The 20809-nt window shown below is 39.6% G+C and overlaps 1 protein-coding gene across 3 annotated transcripts in view; it reads left to right on the top strand.

The window, feature by feature from the left end:
• The window catches only part of GRAP2 (GRB2 related adaptor protein 2), a 102747-nt gene that overhangs the window by 55536 nt on the left and 26402 nt on the right, over nucleotides 1-20809 (top strand). Inside the window, exon 1 of one of the 3 annotated variants that reach the window (XM_027450983.3) lies at nucleotides 8959-9164. The exons of the other annotated variants lie outside the window; for them this stretch is intronic. The gene's annotated coding sequence lies outside the window, so the exon portion shown is untranslated. Of the gene's footprint in view, nucleotides 1-8958; nucleotides 9165-20809 lie in introns of those variants that run through there. 3 annotated transcript variants of the gene reach the window in all.

Genomic DNA, 20809 nt, shown 5'->3' with positions numbered 1-20809 from the left:
TCAGTGGTCTCTAAATTATGCAAGACATCTGCAGTGAGATGAAGCATGAAGTTACAAAAATACTGTAAACACTCTGTTGATCTCTACCCATCTCTTCGGTGCATTTCATCTCCCACGGCATCACTGTTCGTCTAGCGTTGGTCTCTGCACTTCTCAGTCCCAATGCTATTGCACAGTTCTAACAAGAGTCCATTAAACTGATCGCTTGTTATTCCCCTGCTGATGATTTCTTCCTAGTTCTGCACAGAAACCTCTGTCTTGACCCAGAGCAATTCTTTATTTTCCTAGTTATGGAACCCCAACATGTTTTTTTGTCAGACTATTTTAAGACTAACCATTTTTAAGACTATTTAAGACGAACCATTAATACACCCTGCTATTCCCGTCCTGAGTGAGTTTTCTGGTCAAACCAAATTGTACAAAACAGTGAACAGATTGAGAAAAATGTTTGCCCAATTTAACCACCCACAATATGACTCTATCTGAGACTATATGAGAGAGTGTAGTCTATAAAAAGACCTGTTATTTATTACTAAATGCTTCATTTTCCCCTTTTTCTAAAACCATTGACCTATAGATTTATTTATTTATTTGATGGATAGCAATTTTGTTCTGAATAGAAAGCGTTCTCTTTTTGATTCACTTAAAGTTTTGGCATACCTATTCTTACAATTTAAGGTAGATATGTCTAGGTTGAAGTTCGTCTGAACCAGGAAATTCTGTTAGGAGCTGAAGGGGATACGATGTTGGTGAGCAGCCTTTGATAGTAGCCCTCTAAGGGGACAGCATCACATAGGAAGTACAACACCTAGATTTGTTTTATCTACCTTGCTGCCTGTTTGTCATAGCTTCTTCAGATGCTGTCAGGAACCACGAGAAAGGGAAGTTAAGGCAGATTTTTCCTGTTTTTTGGCATGCTGAACAGTCCTTAGCATATGTTACATAATGCCTCAAGAGACAGACTGCAGACAGTGGAAGACCTCTGGCTTCTTCCTCTCTTAGATTTATAAACCTGAAAATTGAGTACTGTATAGTGTTACCTTTTCTCTTTATTTCATTCTTTCTGCTGTTGATAATTTTTTCAAGCACTGAATGCAATAATGCACTTGATCTCACTGTAGTGTCACATTGAAGAATTTTGGCCTTGCCTGGCCCGATGGACAAATTAATTGGATAGGCAGCTGGTAGTTCAAGTGGTTGCTTCTAGTTATTGAGGAGTATTGGGCTTCCAAACTGCTTTACCAAGGGCTTTTTATGTTAAGACATTTCACTTCATAAACAGGATGGAGTAAGACTGTGCATAATGTCGGTTCCCAACATTTTGGTGAAAGGCAGTAGCTAATTATAACAAGAGAAACACCTCTTAGAACTGAATGACCGAGTCTGAGTTGTTTTCCCTGGCTTGTACTAAACCTAGCATTAAACTACATACTCCTTTCAAGTTAAACAGTGAGATGGTGGAAGCGCATGCCATCTTTTGCTGAATTAGGAAAAAAAAGGGCATTGAAATGCAAATTCTCATGGTACAGTTCCAGTTTTACTTAGTCTAATCTCATAGCCTCCAGATTTTTGTACAATCATTAAACAGACTTGAATTTATCTCATCTATCAGTATAAAATCAAGCAAAATCATTATGCACAGCTGTACTATAGCCGTGTCACGATGCAATTATTTTGTTGCACGGAACAGATGCATGCTGTTGGCATCTCAAAGCCAGGAGGAGCTGTATGGAGCTTGTATCAGCTGGAATTTGCTTTCGCATAGATCACTTGGGGACATGAATGCGCAACGTGACAGACCCATCACTACCAATAATTCATCTAATTTACTATGGCAAGGTGGATACATGGTTGTGTCTGAAAGCCAGCAGGTCAGTGGCTTCATCTAACAGCTCATGCTGTTCCCAGCAGTGCTACGTTCCTACTAATAATTTAATCTTGTATTTGAAGTTTGGTTCCTAACAGTTTGCCTCCTTTTTCTCATTTTCTTTCACTTCTACTTAAAAATATAATGGTCCATTTCAGCAAAATTAACTGCAATTTCATGGTTCAGTACAGCAGGAATAAGTTTTATACATAATACTGTAATCCATCTATTTGTTCCCCAGAATGCAAATTGACTTGATGAGCAATTCTGTGTCCTGTGTAAATAACTGACAAAGGGGGAGGGAAAGGAAGATTGTTTCTCTGGCTTTGACTTTCTGATAATTTTGTCAGGATCTTTAACTTAAATAACAATGAGAAGAGTCTATGATATATAAAATACAGGTAACAGTTACCATAATTTATTTCTGAATAAAAACTCTGGTGCACAGATTGTATTTCTTTCTTTCTTTCTTCTCCCTAGAAAATGTAGTTTGCAGAATTTGGATACTCATATAATATGTCAGATGACAATATGTACAATACAGAAGTCATCTATCTAGTAGACACTGGTTATCATGAGAGCAAGGATAGAACATGCTCTTGTTCTTCCATGAGCGTGTCAGTAATGTGCAAGAAGAAGTGCTCTACAATAGGCTGGACAATAGGAAGTTCATTTTCCACAGCCCCTCTGACATTCAGATTCTCTGTAGGGATTGCTAGCAGGTGGAGTAATTGATGTGAACTGGATAATTGTCTTTGTAGCATGGATACTTTTCTACTGTGAATTGATTGGCATTTCCTTTTCTTTTCACTGCCAAGATGTTAGTAATTATCAAGAACTTCTTGCAGGTTAAGAGCTAAAACCAATGTCTAGAGATGATATCGAAAATAAAGATAACAGCTTTCATATGCTGTTACAGCTTTCCTAAATTACAAAGTTTCTTAACTGATCTGATTGATTTTGAAATAGAAAACATTACTTACATTTCAGTGGTAAAGATGCTTGAGTGGTCAATGTTGTGCCTTTGCTTTAAGTGTAAACTTCTGAACTACTGATTTGAAGTTGATTAAGTTAGCATGGCCTACTTTCTCCAAGAGTAACAAATTTACACTACTGAAATTACCAGACGGTAGGTTTTGAACAAAAAGAAGGAAGTATTTTTCCATACTGTGCATTAAGTAAATTGTGAAATTTATTGCCAAAAAGTGTAACAAAAGGCAAAAATATAAGTAAGTGATTTTACAGGGAAAAAGTACCTCTTCACTATAATTTATTATATATAACCTCTGTTTCAACAAGACCCTAGATTGTTGGAGGTAATAATCCCATCAAGAATGTCAAGAGAAGGCTTGCTATTTCTTTTCTTCCTGCCCACTTTCAGTAAATAGACCTTACTGGCACTATTAGCTAGAGGACACTAGGCCAGATGGGCTTTTTGCCTGACCCTGTACCTTTAGTATGATTTCTCAACAAAATCACATTTGTTTCAAAGCCAACTTGTTTTGACCAGTGATATTTGTCAGAACTGCAGACTGAACACTACTGGCTGAAACAGCTTCAGTGCTTCTTTCCTAAATGACATACACCTGGGATGCTCTTTCGTAACTTAAGTTGTCCAGGCTATTATAGCACCAAGCACCCGCATCAATTACCCAATTCTCATATTAGTGCTTGTGTAACAAAGAATTTTTATACACAGATTCTCTCTTACTGTCCTCTCCAGTGCAATTCCCTTCATTAATCTAGGAAAATACAACTATGAAAGCTCAATATAAATCCCAATCTATTTTAGTATGTATTTTATAGCTAGAAAATATTAGTTCTTCTTGTTTATTTTCAAGCCAGTAATTTTCAGAAATGCCAACTGGATGCTAATTTCTTTTCAGTTTTCAGCATTTCAGCTCATCTGTCTTTATAATCAAAAACATTTCCACTGATATGTAAGCCTAAAGTCATTGGTGATGTATTTTTTTCCTAAGTTATTATCTGTAAATGTGACAGTATTTTTATGTGTTTTCTCCCAAAATAATATGGAAATGTTGGTTTCCCTACTCTCTTTTTGATTTCTTTGTGCAGCTATAAATACTTGCTATTTTCCCTTGAGCAATTAGTTTAAAATACCCCCCCATACACTTCCTAATTTTAATTGCCTTCTCAAGTCATCCTTCCCTCGAACCCTTCCAGTGTTATCCATAAAATGAAAATTCTAATTCTTCAATGTCTCCATGTTGAAGAAGCCCTCTTGACAATGGTTTGTGACTTGCTCTGATCCAGTATTGATAAAACAGTCCAACAGCATGAGATACTTAAAGAAGTGCCTCCAGTTCTTTCCAGTCATTCATCCTGTGATATATCATATCCACAATCCCTGAAAGAGAAACGGTACTATGCATTAGTTCACTGATCCCTCACACTGGTGACCTTGGGAGCCCCAGGGATTAGTAGAGGTTGCTTCCCTGACTTTCACTCTGGCCTCAGAATAATTTTTCATAAATCTCTTCATGTACCTCCTGAGTGCCATAGGTAACAAGTTATTTTGCATCTACAGTCACTAAGTGCTGCCAAACATATCTTGTGGTGTTTGTTTTCTCCTAATCCTGTAAACCAACACAACTCTGCAAATATAACTGTTCAAAGATGATATCATTCACTTAACATTTTGCAGAAAGACAGACAGAAATAGGTTTATTCTCTATTTGTCATATGTGTAGGACAGCAAACACTAGGATTCCACTGTAGGAAAATTAAAGAGGAAGGTAGAAAAGATATTGCTTTCTGCAACAACACATTCAACTGCCCTTAACCAAAAATACAGCAACCATGACAGACCTGAGGTGAAAATACAGAGAATATGCCTACCCCCCTCGTGTTTTGGAGAGAATACAGTTTGACACCAAACTAGACGGAAAGTGGCTTGGTCCTTCTCAATAATGTATTCCATAACAATGAACTGCATTGATATTTATAGGTTGAAAACACCATATTCAAGTGTTTTACTATTAAAAATCTACCAAGAACGCAGCAAGAACTAGCGAGTGAAAGAAATGGATCATTTTATTTTCCAGTAAGCTTGTTTAAATGCAGCATAACACCTTCTACTATTAAACCACGGCTTCGCTTGACTTTTATGGTGTTACCGTAGTTAGCATTTTGATCACACCTATAACGGGATCCAAATGCAAATGTCAGATCCAGTGAAAGTTACATTACACCAAAAGGACAATATCTGCAGCTAGGGAGAAGGGAAGGAAATGCCTTATGTCAATCTATAGCAACCCTTCTGTCTGAGGAATTGTTGATGGGCTCTAAACAGGAGCAGAGAGGTGACAGAATTAAAACAAGAGCTTCCATTTGTCTGTGAATTGCTCTGCTAAACTGTAACAACAGTGTTTCTAGACTGATCTGCTTGGATCTGTCAGCTTTCACAGCTGGTATACTCAATAGGAGGTGCATTTTAGTCAATGCAGTAATAGCATAAAAAGGGAATGCAGCCTCCAAATGATTTAAATGATGCTTGTGAATTGTCATTTCACAGCTTTATGAGATGTTCCTGTTCCCCTCCCTTCCTTTTATTAGTTAGCATCAGGCTGGGTAGATTTCTGTGCGATTCCCAGCTGAGTCACCAGAGAAGGGTCCGCCTTCATCATGTATCAATTTGATTTCAAGCCCTGACAAACACCCAGTCTCAAGAAGGGAGGCAATCTGTAATGCACTTTTATGAGAACAAAAGGTAAAAATATTAAAATTCATAATAAATGTTTGCTTTCCATCACAGCTCCATCCCCCCAGCCCTGCTAACCAGCATGCTTCTCCTGTCTGCTAGCTACTACAGTCCAGATTGAGGGATATTTTTAATGCAAGGACAGGCATGAATCTCAAGCAAAAGATAAAAATGGTACCTTTTTAATTTTTTAAAGAATGGAGCTAATTAACCTTTTTATCAAACTACACACATCTTCAAAATGACTTAGATGGGAAATATATTGGTTTAATTAAGATTTCACAGGGCGAGACAGTTGCAAACACTTGGAACTGAGAGAAAGTGGGATCTTTATGAGGAGGGTGCTGTATGTTTTACAACTCCCTGTGCCTCTTTGTTGTTTGCAGTTCAAATGGAGTCCATTTTTATCTGTCTCTCCTGCTGAGAGAAACTGAATTTATCATGTATTTCAATGAAGCTATTAAAAACTTCAATCATGAGATTCCTCTTTTGCTTTTGTATGTTTGTTACTCACTCCTGTCAGAGTTGCACTCTGACAATGGTTACATGTCAGCATAACTTGGTTTTTGTTGTTCTTCTTCTTATTATTATTTTACAAAATGATTGTATAATCCTGCTGCAATCATAACTTGCTTGAGCAGAAAATTTGGTATCTAGGTTTTTCATATCTAGGTCCCCACTCAGTTTGATTTTGATACATCCAGGATTTTGATGAGATGTGTTCTCATCATACAGGGCATGTCATGCTTCTTCCTGTTTCTTTGTTTTTAGTGAACGGTGAAAAGTTTGAGAGTCACAGCTTGAAGTTCTACATTGAGAGATCATTTACTCTTAATGCACAAATGTATTTATCTGCTACTCCAAGATATTAAAGGGGTAGGATGTTCTACAGATAAAAATATGTTAGTACAGTTGAATCATAACAAAACCAAGTCATTAGCTTAAAAGATCCTCCTCTGACAAAAATAAAAATAAAAAAAAATAAGAAGAAATATAAAATGTTCTTATTTAAATAATATTCAAATCAAGTTATTGAGACTATAAAGGCTTGAAGCCTTGGTATACCCATGAATTATTTTCCTGTCTTTTGCTTTTGTTTGTCAGTTAATGTCATATAGATCATGTTACATAAATGAAGTTGAACACAGTTTAGGTATTAGTGTTAGTAGACAAGAAATCAACATCTGATTCTTGCACTCTGTGCTTCCGTCCCTGAGCCAACTCTGTGTGATTAGTCCTACAATGCTGTATATATAACTGATTTTTAGTCATATTGAAAATTATTTACATATTGAAATGCTTTCCAGACTAAAGTTTCTAATGCAAAGTGAAAAATACTTTTTTTTTTTTTTTTCCTGAATAGTTCAGAGTATTTTATCTTAGGCCAAATGGAAAGTTATGTTTTGTCCACCCCAAAAAAAAAAACAAATATAAAAAAGTTTGCTTAAGGGTTTAATGTTTTACTTTTTTATTTAAATCAAATAAAATATTGAGATAAAGAGCAGTTTTAAATTAAAAAATCAGAACATTCCATATCAGAAGTGGTTAAGACATTAGAAGAGCAAGAGAGCAATTTAGTAGAAATTCACAAAACAGCTTAATCCTTCTCTGTAATTTTTGGGGTCAAAAGATACTATTAAAACCATTTTTTTTCCAACACTAGATATTTCATTACTATCAATCATAACTTTTTGTTCATTTCCATTTGTAACATCTGTGGTCTATTGAGAGATACAGCTACAACCTGAGCAATCTGGCTTCTTGTTTTTCAAAGTCAACAATAATTAGGAGTTTAAAACATTTTGTATCTCTGCTTTTGACCAGTAGGCTGGAAAAAGCACAGACATTTGGCCAAGCTCTGAACCATGCTCAGGGAAACAGAATCCCATCCAGGTCCTCAAACTGGTACAGAGACGATAAAAGAGGCTTCAAAAAACCAGGGACCATGGATTTCACTGACTCAAGAACTCGATAATTTATACATCTGTTTCAGCTTCAGCAAGTAGCCCTTTCCTTGCTTGCAGTCAACCAGCCAGAATTTAGATGTTTTTAGGCTATGATTTCAAGTGGTCTCTGAGCAATGGCTGCAGGGAGAAATTTCACTTGATGTCAAGCCTTTTTTACTCTTCTCTGAAACGCCCGGTGCTATCTGCTGCAGGCACAGCACCGGATGGCCATGGGCCAGGGCAAGGGCTGTGTTTCCTAAGGGTGCTCCTGCCCTCCAGTAACAACTTTTACAGTCATCAACATCCCTTCTTCCACAGGCCGCTAACAGTCCTTAGGCTGGAGGATGGACTGGAGCCCTGTGGGAAGAAAAGGAAATAAAATAAAAGACTTTTGTGAGGCTGAGCCCCGATGGGGATAGGACAAGCACCGGGCTGGGCCATCACCTGCCTCTGCTCTGGGGCAGGGGAGACGGCCGCCATTTTGTGTGGGGATGGTGGGTGGAGCTCATGGCAGAGGTGTGAGGTGGCACAGCCTATTCAGTGGCCCCACGGTGTACCTTCAGCCTTTAATCACCTGGGGAGAAACCTTAATTACACTTTTTTTTTTCCTTGCATTTACATGGTCCATAAATACTTTGCCATCTGAAAGAGACGTAGAACAGATGTTGGCCAGGAAAATCTTCAGCGCTCTGCGTAGATGGCAGTTGCTCTCTTCAGGCCATCAGCCTCCTGCGGTGCACCCCTGCTAGTGACTAAACTGGTGCAACAACTAAATAAATAGATGTGCCTTTTTTTTTTTTTATAAGATTCAGATTTTCATGCCATTTTCTCACAGCTCAAAGACAACTCCCCTAATGACGGTAATCCTGAAGCCTGCTAAAATCCTGGATGCTTTCTTATAGCATCTCCCTCTTGGCCCATGTCTGTGCTGCTCAAGATGACCCTTTTGTTTGCTTGTATTTTCTGTGCACCTACACATGAGAGACACATTTTCTCACATGTAGGTGCGCTGTGTGACATGTGGACTCTGTCACATCAGGGGGATGTATGGCAGGAGGGGTGTCTCACAAGTTCAAACAGGTAGTTTATGACCACCCGTCACCCAATATTAGAGAAGAGGGTATCTTTCAGGACACACTTGATGGCTTGCTCCTGTGAATCGCTATTTGTGTCCAACAGTGTCCGGTATTTTCCAGACAGATGCATTGAATACCCAAGTGTTGAGCAAGTTATGGGGTGCCCCTGTGCTTGAGATGCAGCTGGAGTGGCGAACAGCTGTAGCGTTCACAGAAACTGCTCTTGAGCAGCTGTTACCCTGGCAGTAGAATAATAAAACCACACTAAGCTGAGCCCCACACCCGGCTCTGTAAGCTGCCGTGCCTGCGAGTTCCTGCGTGGTTTGTGGTTTGCACCCTGCCGGCTTGATTGGCTGTGCTTGGCGAGGGAGAGGTGAAGATGCCTCAGTGAAGTCCTGTGTGTCCTGAATGGCTCTGCAGGCTTCAACCCGTGCTGAGCACTGGCACTGAAGGCAGGAGGCAAGTTGGTTATCTTGTTATGAAACTCCTACTGCTCCCCGCCGTTTTGTCTCAGCACAGATCCTGAAACAGCAGAGTGCAACCAGCCCTCAAAGGTACAGATCTGCTTGACTCCTTGCTTCTTTCGCTATGAAGTTTTAAGAGTAGCGTTGGCTAAACTAGCATGGCATTCTCAGCAGAGTTTAACAAGGAAGGTCTTACATGCAAGGCTGAGAATTCAGTGTGTTTTCATTTCCACCACAGCTGCATCAAGCTTTTCTGTTTGTCAATGGGGGATCAGGAATGTTCTCGGAAGAAGAAAATAATGTTTTCTTTTGTATTGTTTTATAGTCAGAAGGACAAAGCAAAGGGAGATCCAGATTTCCCAGAAACTTTAAGGTTGCCCTGAGAGAGATCAGGCTATTGTGTCTCCAAGACACCCAGTGTGATCATACTGACTGGGGCAAGATGCCTAGAAAGAAAAAATGCTTCTGGCAACTGCAGATCTGGCATCACTGACCCTTTTCTTGTTGTCTCCTGTGAAATGTGCTAAAGTCTCAAGGGATAAGGCCTGAATGTAATTTCTCCTTAATTGCTTTGTTAACATTCTTGTAAAGTTTTTTGGTGGACTGTAAGCGCAATATGCAACACTGGTATGAGACATTTTGTTAGGATGACATGCTAGAGAGCTGGGTGGCATGGTCTATGTATGTTTCACGTATGTTTGTGTATATGGAGAATGCTTGAACTGCTTGACCTGTCTTGCAGTTCACTTCGGAGCAAAAGGATATCAGTCTCCAGGACATTATTTAGTAGTGCATATTAGTACAAATTTTTTTCTAGAAAAAATAATGTAAACTCTTTTCAGCAACAGTGGGAGAAGGTGTCGCATACTTGTCTGGAGAAGAAAGGTTTTGTATTAACTGAATTTCAAGTAAATAGGTATGGCAGGAAGAGCTGGGCTTTGGGGTGAGAAACCCTGAAGAGTTGCCCACTGTTTGTGTTTTGGCATGGTCCATACTTTAGTCTCTGTCCCAGGTCTGTGAATATGCCATGAACCCTGTCTATGATGTGACAGTGAAATGAATTGGGGAAAAGATATGAAGAAACGTGTGAAGAGGGGAAACAAACAAACAAACTGTTTGTATCCCACTGAGTCAATTCCTCAGACTTTCCCATCATCTCTGCATTTCCCATTTATCTCTGCATCCTTTCTTGCATTCAAATTTGGTATTTCCCCAGATAAGAGATTAAACACAAAATAGCCCTGCATGTGAAGGAAACAGAGTGACCTGGAGGTGGATGGATAAGCGATGTGAAACGTACCCATATAAATTTGGCTTAATTTTGTTGTCTGGATTTGGAAGTTAGCTTCATCTCTACTATTCTTCTCCATACACAGCTTCTAAAATTATTATGACTGAGGTATCTTCCAGGGCAAAACAAGAATTGGCTTTTCACAAGACAGAATTTTTACAGTTCCTAGAGTACCAGGGCTCTGCTGCTCAACTTAGCTGTCTGTCCTATCTCATATACCTTTTTACATTAGTTTGCAGAAGATATAGTATGTCTGGAAGCCTGTCTGGTTTCCATAAGTTATAGCCATTACTCTATAATAAAAGACATCACTTCTCTCTTCAAACCTTGTCTTCTCTTACCTAGTCATACAGAATATTTTTTTCCACACTTCTTACCTTTCCACTCTTGCAACCATATGTCACTGCCCTCCATTTTCACTGATTCAAGGGCAGCAGCACGAGGAAGTAATGCCCTCCGTACAATGCTACACGTTGCCTTCCCCATCAGTTTGCAGCTTGACAGCAGCTCTCTGTGGCCACAAGCAATATCTGAAAGTTTGGCAGGCAAGAGGTTGCTATTAAGCCACAGGTCTGGAGCTACTGCTGTAGGCAGTCTTTTTTGGTTTATTTTTACTGCCTGACATAATGAAAATGATCTTCATCCCCTTCACTATGTTTCTTCCCCTAACAGTATTTTCACTTGAAATTCTCCTCTTAGTGGAGCTGTAAGATATACGCCATAAAATACACTCGCTGCCAAGTTTAGTCTCTGATATAAGTAGTCAGAAGGGCCCAACCACTGTGGCTGGGGAAATGCCATATGTTTTACCAGTAATGAAGCACTTCTACCACCACTTGGTATCCCTACGTGTTTGGGGCTCGTTTTAGTTTCTTTCGTTTTTACGATATAATAAGGCCCTATCTTCCTCTACCTTTCTCTTTTCCCTCCAGAGTCTGGTTTTAGTGTAAGAGAAATGTAACTATCCTGTCTTCTTTCAGTTCCTTAAAATGCTACACAGAATATGATGATTGTCACACACTTGATCTGAGGCTCACGGCTGGCTGCAAGCCATGTTCCAGTCAGCACAAATGGCATCCATAAATCCCTTGACATATTTCAAAAATCTTCACTTTGCAGCTCCCTTGAAGGAGGCTTCCTATTTTTTTTCAGCTAAGTTTTCCACCATTCTTCGTACTTCTGGGCGGCACCAAATGAAGTGTATTGCCATCAGGGGTTATACGGCAGCAACTTTAGTTTTCCTGTATAATCCTTTCTTCTTAATGTCTGCACAGATTTTTGGCTATTGATGGGAATTTTGCCTCTTTGCCCTTATGACGGGGTCAGTATGAATGCTGTTACTGTATAGTTTTAATCAGACTTATGTAAATGAATGTAAAGTCATTGAGATGTCAGAAGCACTAAAGCCGTACTAGTTTAACTAATATGATAATCTGCAAAAATGAACAGGCCTTCTGAGAATCAAGCCATAACCGCAGCCCATGTCAGTACCTCCATGTATGACTACACTGTACTTTATAGATGTCTCCTACAGTTCAAAGAGGTCGAGTAACTTGTCTGGAGGTGCACAGCAAAGCTTTACCTGAGCTGGGCTTAGAAACTGGATTCTTGGTCTTGTTTCTTAATCAGAAGACAAGGCTGCCTTTTTTCTGTGTTTTATAGTGACAGTCTCATTTTAAATGTGATTTCAAATAAGCACTTTTTAAAAAGAGAGTGCAAAAGGGAGGGACTTGCGCAAACATGAGTGGAACTGGTAGTGATACTAGCTAGGCTGACAAGTGTAGTAGGTACTATCACCTTCATGTTTCGAGGTACAAACTGATTCCCATGATATAGCCATTTGAGTGGGTTGATGCTCTACTCAGATGTTTCTGATCTCTGCTCCCTCTTGTGCCAGGGATATCAGGCTTACCTAGCTGCGTAGTCTGGGTGAGAGGAAGGGCATCTTTTCTTCTTTTGGCTTTAGCCCAGAATACTGTCTCTGAAATATAGTAAATACTGTTGCTAGCTTCAGATAGATGAGAATGAAAAAAGTGATCTTGGAAGGGTCTGAGTTCTTCCTGTAGCCTTACATTTTTTGAAATTGTTTTGCTGATTAGAGAACCACACTAAAGTACCATTTAAATAACATCTAAGCGGGGGAGACTAACCTTTGAGGAATAAGCTTGCTAAGAAGGGCCACATTATGCTGGCACTGAGTTCATAGGTTAGTACTGAGAAATATTATGAGATGAAAGAAAATGACTGGAATGCCTAAATGAGCAGTATGCACCAATACATGATGAAATCCTTTTTTCCTCTCTCTCGGAGCTCCAACATCCATCCTTCTTCCCTCTCCCCGAGTCTATAACCTTTTTTACATGCAGCTTTATCTTTTCTGAGCAGTGTATGGTTATAATTGCATGCCATTCTTTTCCCTGAGGCACTGTATGCCTTGTGTTCTCTAGACGTTTCTTTCTAGTTCCCCAATTTATTTATTTTTTATTATCTCATCGTGACAAATTTGCCAGTAACCCTTAGAGTAAAAACTTCAACCCTCAGAGCTCTGGCATCTCTCTTTTATTTTTAAAATCTAGCTACATAAATAACAACATCATGTTTCTAGGTCGTAGCCCCTCCAAGCTACAGCTGAGTTCTGGCACAGGAGACACACTCCTTAACCCTGCAAACTAAACAGGGATTATCTTAGGATGTGGGCAAACTTCTAAAATTATCTTGGTGCACGAATGTGCTCTGATAATTGTTTTTCATGCAGAAGTGTGTAGCATTTAAAGATAAGATACTGGAGGCATTCTGGCTGTTTGTACATGGGATTTGCTGTACCAGATCAGACTATCATGTCCCGTATGCTACACAAATAGTGGCTTAAACATAATGATTTGGAGAAAGGCGACCCGACCCTCTGTCAGCTGGGTATGCAGAGCTCTTGCATGGATGGAACAAATACTTTCTAACAGGGCAACTAGTTTACAGAGTGAAGTTTCAAGTTGTATTATCATTATGCTAACAGACTCATAATGCTTTTGTTGAACCCTAATGTGTTTGGTTCCTCCTTTTTTAGTAACCCTGACAGTGTAACAGATCTCTGAGATTCAGTCCATCAAACTAAAACATTCTCCTGATTCTGTACAGTATAGGAGAACTGAATCTGGTCTCAATGTATTTTCCTGTCTTGAACAAAAGGAGAATCTTAATTCATTGAAGTCATTAAATACTTTGAGAAGGGAATGAATAGAATTGCAATATTACATTGCTAAAGATTATATAGGTGTTGTCATAATGTCATTACCTTCAGCAGGAGCGATGTACGGCAGTGGCACCCTTTGCCTACTGATTTGGTATAGTGTATGTTTCTGTCTCCTGTATTCCAAGTAATTACAACTGTGATACATGCCTAAATGGTTTAATGCTATCTTCTCCTTTTGCTGTAATGAGCCCATGCAATAATCAAACCCTCTGAATGTTCGTGATGTCAGAGCAGCTTTAAGTGATGTTCAAGAAAATATTTTTTCTTTCCCACAACATCACGATGAGGCAGTTCTCCGTGGGGCTGATACCGCTGTGCACAGTTGGAGTTTCATCATTAAGAGCAGCAGCTGCTTCCCTCTGTTTCCAAGAGAAGCGAAGCCAAGTGTCCCTGACGAAAGATGATGGAGTCTCCGCTGTCTGCAGACAATCCCGACGTGAAGCGATGAACAATTTGAAAGGGCCATGCTAGCTGTGGGCAGCTCGGGTATCTTGAAAAGTCCCTCTGTAGCATCCCCTGAAGGAAAAAATTAAACACCAGGGTTTTTTTGAAGGGGATTTTTTGATAAAGAAATAAGATAAAGATTAAAAGGCTACCAATTTTGGGAAAACCTTAAAATGTTTTCAATGCAAGATTTTTATGATCTTTGAGTAGAATGATGATCTGGATTAATCCATTATCAAGGTTACAGAAACAAATAAAAGATCAAACCCAAAGCGTCAAGATTCTTAAAGAATCTACATTTTAAATTAATTTTAGTCCTTAAATTAGTTAGTAGATTTAACTCTAAATTCTCAGAAAATTCATTATGTGGTCTTACAGTTAGTGCTGTAATTCTCAATGAATGTGATGCTTCTCATACCTTAAATAAAACACTGGCTTTTAATTTTAAATATAAGACTCAACTCAGCTGTAAGTACACAGACATGGCAAGTACCTCCATAGTTTTATTTTGTTTTTATTTTGATTTTTCAATACTGTTCTGGTTTGGTACCTTGGTTGTTGAGGTCACTGTGGGAAGCAGGGTTGAAGCAAACACAGGATGATGGCTGTAGACATTAATTGTTCATTAATAACTGTAGCTTCAGAACGGGTTTAGAAATACTTTCCTAAATCTCCAGAGCTTCTGAGGGTCAGCTCCTTAAGCACCCTGAGCTCTATTATTAATTAGTTCCTTCACAGCATGGCTTCAGCTGACTTTCAGACACTGTTGACACCATATCCTTTGCACTGACAGGGGTTATTTCTCCATTGTGAAAAACAGGCAATTCCTTAATATTCAAGTGGTTTACTCAAGGTCTATTCCTCAATGTGGAGTATCAGGGAACAGAAAGCACAGGTGATTTGGTGGCAGGGTGGGTGGCTTTGGTCAATACAATACAACTGCCTGGAAGGTACCTCCAACAGCTACATCAAGGGAATAATTCCAATAATTTATTTATACAATAGCTGTCTTAATGAAAAATAAATAAAAAAACAGTTCTTGCAATGAAGGTAAAGTCATAAAAGTCATAGCAGAAGATGACCCAGGCTTCAGCAAGCTCTCAGTCTAAAGAGAAAGGTAAATGAAGTGTGGAAAGTAGAGGGGAGGAAAAATGAAGGGCTTGTTCGAGTGAGGAGCTCCCTCAGTGTTGTCCTGCCAGGGCAGTGGCTTGGGGACAGTTCTTTGGTGGCCTCTGAAATTCCTGAATAAGAGTTCCTTTTTCTGGCTTGCTTTCCATCTCTTTGGTAGTACCTCAAAGCTCCCCACACCTGCTTTTGCCTATATTATTACTGAGTCACTGTAGTAAATCAACAGGGGTGCCACTCAACTGAAGGATTCCTTTCCTCTCCATAGCCAGCTAAAGAGCTTTTACAGCTTTTGCCTTTCTTTGTATGCTACAGCCTCCAGAGGCACTGAGAATGGTAGCATGCTTGTAACCACTGCTTTGAGTCTTTTAAGCACCTTCTGGTTTCATCTGGTAATTTAGGGGGGATTTCAAAGGAAACTCTCTGCACTTCAGGAGATGGTGGTAGTGACTCAGAGGGAATCGAGCCCTTCCCTCTGCCTCAGTGCTGAATGATTTGTCCTAACGCACTTCTTGCAAGTGAGGCCCTCGACCACAGCTTGATTACCTGTGGTCATCAATTGTCCTTCGGCTAATTGCGTAAGTCTGAAGGTGTTTGCCCTGATAGCCCAGGCAGATTTCAGTTTGCCTTCTGCACATCTGACATTTTGATTTTAATTGGGCAGTTGTTGCTTCTGCTCCTAACCTGCTGTGCACTGCTGAAAAGCACGGGAGGATGGATTTCATTGTTAGGTGAAGGGATAGATACAGAGGCGGAGAAAGTGGCAGCCAAACTGGAGGTACCCTCCGGGGTAAATGTGAGGTCGAAGGACACTGTTGTCATGTTCTAATATCCAGGCTTACTGGCTCTGCTACTGCATACCAGCAGTGTCCAGAGAAGCACAATTCTCAATGAGGCTTCAGCAAGAAAAGAGCTCATAATAGGGTTTCTTAATTAAACTGCTGGGTAGTTCTAGCAAGAGAAGCCAAAGGAGCAGCTGTAATCCTTTAAAACACACCAGGGAGAAGCTACAGCAGTGTGTGGCCCCTGCACCCTGCCCAGCATTGCTGCATCCCCTTCTGATGAAGACAATCAGGATGAAAGAAATACAAAGTGAGGCTGAATTTAATTCCTGGTTTGTGAAACATGGTGGAAATCTCTTGGGGTGAACAGCAGTTATTTTCTTAATGATTTACTGCTGTTTGGAACTGTTTCTGTTTGGCATGGTTAGTTTTACTTTTTTTTGTATGAAATGTTTTTAGCCTTCAAGCAGGATGTTCTTTTTGAAATGTTCTTCTGTTCAGTCTAAACAAGCCTGGCATGACATTTTCTAAGGGGATGGTGAAAAATGCATCAACTTCTGCTATACAATCTCAAACACCTAATTGGCTTCAGCTTGGGAAGGGTTGAGTGCCTACCTCTTTCCTTGACCAGCTGCAAAGTCCAACCATTTTCAGACTGAGCAACCAAGAAACAGTATGCCAAAACTTAGTGAATGCTTTTTCAGGATTTTTGGGGATTAGCTTCTGTTCCAAAGGTAATCACTTTATTAAGTATAGCTTAATTTTTGAAAAGCTGCAAGCTAAAACACAAAGCTCATCTTCAAGACTAAAGAGACATCACGCTGTAATCAAGTATTACAAGATATGCAATAGTAATGAAACTGAACATTACAGTTTCTTAAATCTGATAGCAAGTAAAATAGATATGAGTAGAAGAAACTGGTAGAAAGCGGAACAGAAAATGGAAGTGCAGTCAGCAGAGAGGTTTGGGTATTTTTTTGTGTGTTTTATATGGAAGCAGAAGTTTAGTATTGAAAATGTTCTTAGTTTATTCAGTTTGAATAAAATTCATCTAGTTCATCAGTGAAGTAATCACACTAATCCCTATTTTGAGGGTATAAGTCTTGGAGAAGTGCATGGACCTTGCCTGAGTCTTGTGATGAGTAATTCTTACCATAGGCTGGTTTCCCACTGCAAAGCCCTTACCACATTCATGTTGCATCTTGAAGGGTGAGAGCTGCACAGTTCCTACACTTCACAGCTCTCAAAACTGTCTTCTGCAGGTTTTCTAAGGTATGTAGAAGAGGAGCACCTCTTGAAAGCTGTGTAAGATACATGACATAGATTGCCTTCAGTGTCTAGCTTGGTCTTTTTATCTGCTGTGTCTAACCAAGATTTTTTTTTTTTTTCATTCTGGAATTTCCTTATTTCCTTTTTTTTTGTTTGTTTGTTTGTTTTTTCAGAATTCTATCTACAAACAATGCTTTTCTAAAGTTATGTAGTCAAAGTGTAAGGCATACAAAATTCAGGAAGTAATAACTGTAATGATCATTTTAGTGTGTTTTGATAATACGCAACTGTATAATTGGAGTCTAGCACTGAAGTCAATATGATTTTTAAAATATATATTTTTTAATATTTTAAGGTACATACTGAAAGGAAAACTTTAATCATTTAATGAACATTTTGTACCTAAATGATTTTCAGTATGCCTTTGATCTACACAGGTACATAATTTCTTATTGCCTGACTGAGACTCGTGTTGCATTAGAGTAGTTGCTGTATAAAAATTGGGTTGCATCCTCATCTCATATAATTTCAAAGTTATCCCTGCCATGAGCAGGGCCTTGAACTGGGTGAACTCCACAAGTCCCTTTTAATCTAATTATTGTAGGATTCCATAAATAGTCCCAACCCATTGGTTTTTGTTAAGTTGCACCATATAGAAGAATAGCATCTGTGACCGCCTGCTGCTCCAAGTAGTTTGCATTAAGTACAAGGAAGACAGTCCAAAGAATAAGGAAAAAGAGATATAACAATGAAAAAATACAATCAATTCAATACACTGGCAATATTATTATGATAATTTCTTTTCAACTCTTTCATGAGGTGATTCTTAGATGACAATGCTCCCATCAGCACCGTGTATTTGGGAGAATACTTTTAGGAACAACTGACTGTGATGTTTTATTGCGTTATGGAAGAAATAGCATGTTGTCTTCTCCTCATAAACCAGACTGAAATGTTGAATGCAACAGCTGGCTTCTTTAGATGTGCGCACACCTATTTCTCAGCCTTAAGAGTTGAGGTAAAACAATTGCACTCTCACAATTGCAGGAGCCGGTGGGGCCAGAGCTGATATTCAGAGGATCTGTGAACTGGTTTGTAGATTATGCTGTGCCACTGTCCTGATTACCCGCGTGTAGATTCTCTCCCCATTTCACCACCACTTCCAATGGCTATTGCACCTTTTTGTACCTCAATAGGTGTGCCTTGGACTCGACACACTAATCAAAATTGGGTTTCCAGCTCATTCCATTTTATCTGATGTACAAAACCGATACAAGCATAGTGGATAGGTTGAAACTGCAATAATATGCCTGCAGTTCTAACCCAAATAAATGGAAAAGTATATTTTTGTAAACTTCTTTTTTTTTTTTTTTAATGAGAATTGCATGTGCTCCTTTATTTAATAGGGCAGAATCTGCGTAGGCTATGCCCAATGTTTAGGCTTTCAAATACAGAAAACATATGAGACTTAATATGAATACAAATGTCATGAATATACACTTTCGTTTCTATTAAAGCAATTTTACTTGGAGATTTAAGTATTGCCATTCAGTGGTTTGTATGCAAACAGTGGCTTTGAGCAAGAATGACTGAATCTGAGAGAGGCGATGTCCAGCCCATATTCACAAGGTTAATTGAGTGCGGTATCAATAACTTGCAGAATAGAGGTGCAGGTGCTGAGGTAGGGAGGATCTGCAGTGCATTAAGCAGTAAGGAAATCTTAATTTAAAGAATACAATAAGTTGAATGTCATGAAGAAAAAATTTAATTATAATAACAGAGATCGTGGCAATACTCTTTACCTATGTGACACACTGCAAGTCCTGCTTTGGATGCAAATACATTTTTAGCTCTGTGCAAAACCAAACCTGACTGCTTTTAGTTTGAGACAAGATACCAGTGTTCTGCTCGACGTTACATCTCTTCCAGAATTAGTTCAAGCGTGGCCCCCTGCTTCCATATCACAGCCAGATTCTCCATCTTCATCCTCCTTTGTGACATAACCTTGAGTAGTCTCATGAAGCATCTTTTAGGTTTGCCTCCTTCACTTTCTGAAAATATTTTCTCTGCAGTGTTTCACCAGGATCTTCATAGTGATAGATTTTTTTTTTCTTTCCTTTAAGTAAGGGCTAAATTGGTGTCTTTGTCCAGAATTTCAAGCCCAAGGGCTTGAACCGAGGCTCCTAAGCCTCATAGATGAGCATGTGCTTTAAAATAATATAATACTTACAGTTGCTAAATATGCATGGCTCAGACTTCAGTGGGAAGTATAAGCAGTCAGACTCTGCAAACTTGTGCTTCCAGCCGGAATTACAACCAACAGAGAAGGAGCATAACGTTAGGCCAGCTCATGCTTTAAGAAGTTGCCATATATTATTATTTCCATTGAGGTCTAAATAAGCGGTTCATTGCTGCTGATATTTGACTAGTGCCTAAATTCTGGATTCAGCTGATACCTGCTCCCGGGTGCTCCCTGTCACCCACATGCACCTTCCCTCCAAGTGTGCACAGACCAACTCATTCACAGTTGCTCAGATCTGTGTTTGCCAAGGAAAACACGACACACATCACCTGAAGTGTGCTCGCGGGACCTCTGTTCCTCCGTTCAGGCATACTGCAAATGAGCATCTTTCATTTATAATCAGATCCCTAGAGATACAAATGTTCAAACATACTTTTGCTCAGATGTGTTCAGGCTTGCATGCAGAATGCCTGCTCCCGTACAAGGGCAGAAGAGGCAGTTTGCAGGCATGCGTGTAATCCCACTTTCTCACACGCATGCAGCCTGCTGTTTTCCATGTGTGTATTATAGAAAAAAAAATGTAAATCTCTTTTTTTCCCATCCCTGCCTAACATGCAAATGTGGATAGCACATTGAGATTAGAAGTAAATGTAGCAGAATGACTTCAGTCAACCTCAAATGTCGAATGACTCATTCACACCCTTTGCGCAGTGTTCCCTTTTTGCCACATGCAATCTATTGAGCAGTCTGGCGGCTGCGTGGTTCCCTGCTGCAGAGCTGCAATCGATCGCTCGCTCGCTCGCTGGAGGAGCGGGGCCGTGATTAGCCATGCAGGGTGTGCAGGGGTTACCCGGTGAGGTTCCCATCAGCCTCACTGCTGGGAAAGTTCCCGTGCTGCAGGCGTGGGAAGCGTGGGATGTCGGGTCTCATCTCTGCCTACAGGAACTTTGTGTGCTTAATGACATCTTAGTCTGCACATCGGTTCAGCAACCAATATTCCTACATCAGGATGCGGTCTGGATATTTCTACTCCAGATGCTGAAACCCTATTCCAATTTGATAAAACTTATTTATGGATTAAGGTAAACAAGGACAAGTTGTTCCTACTTGAGAGTTAAAGTGTCTACACATTAAATCATTCAAGAACTGCTGCTGTACTTTAATTTCAAAGGTATCGTAATCCAAGTGAACTAAAAAATGCATAGACAAGCATGAAATATGTTCCACGCTTCTACTTAAAATGCTACGATTTCTGTGCAGAGACAAACCCCGGGAATAGTAACAAGCTGGCACTCACATTTACCTTACAATCGGAAGAAAAATTGGATTGACTGT

The sequence above is a fragment of the Anas platyrhynchos genome, chromosome 1 (genome assembly GCF_047663525.1).
Source record: "Anas platyrhynchos isolate ZD024472 breed Pekin duck chromosome 1, IASCAAS_PekinDuck_T2T, whole genome shotgun sequence".
NCBI lineage: Eukaryota > Metazoa > Chordata > Aves > Anseriformes > Anatidae > Anas > Anas platyrhynchos.
This window is presented reverse-complemented; position numbering and strand designations above follow the sequence as displayed.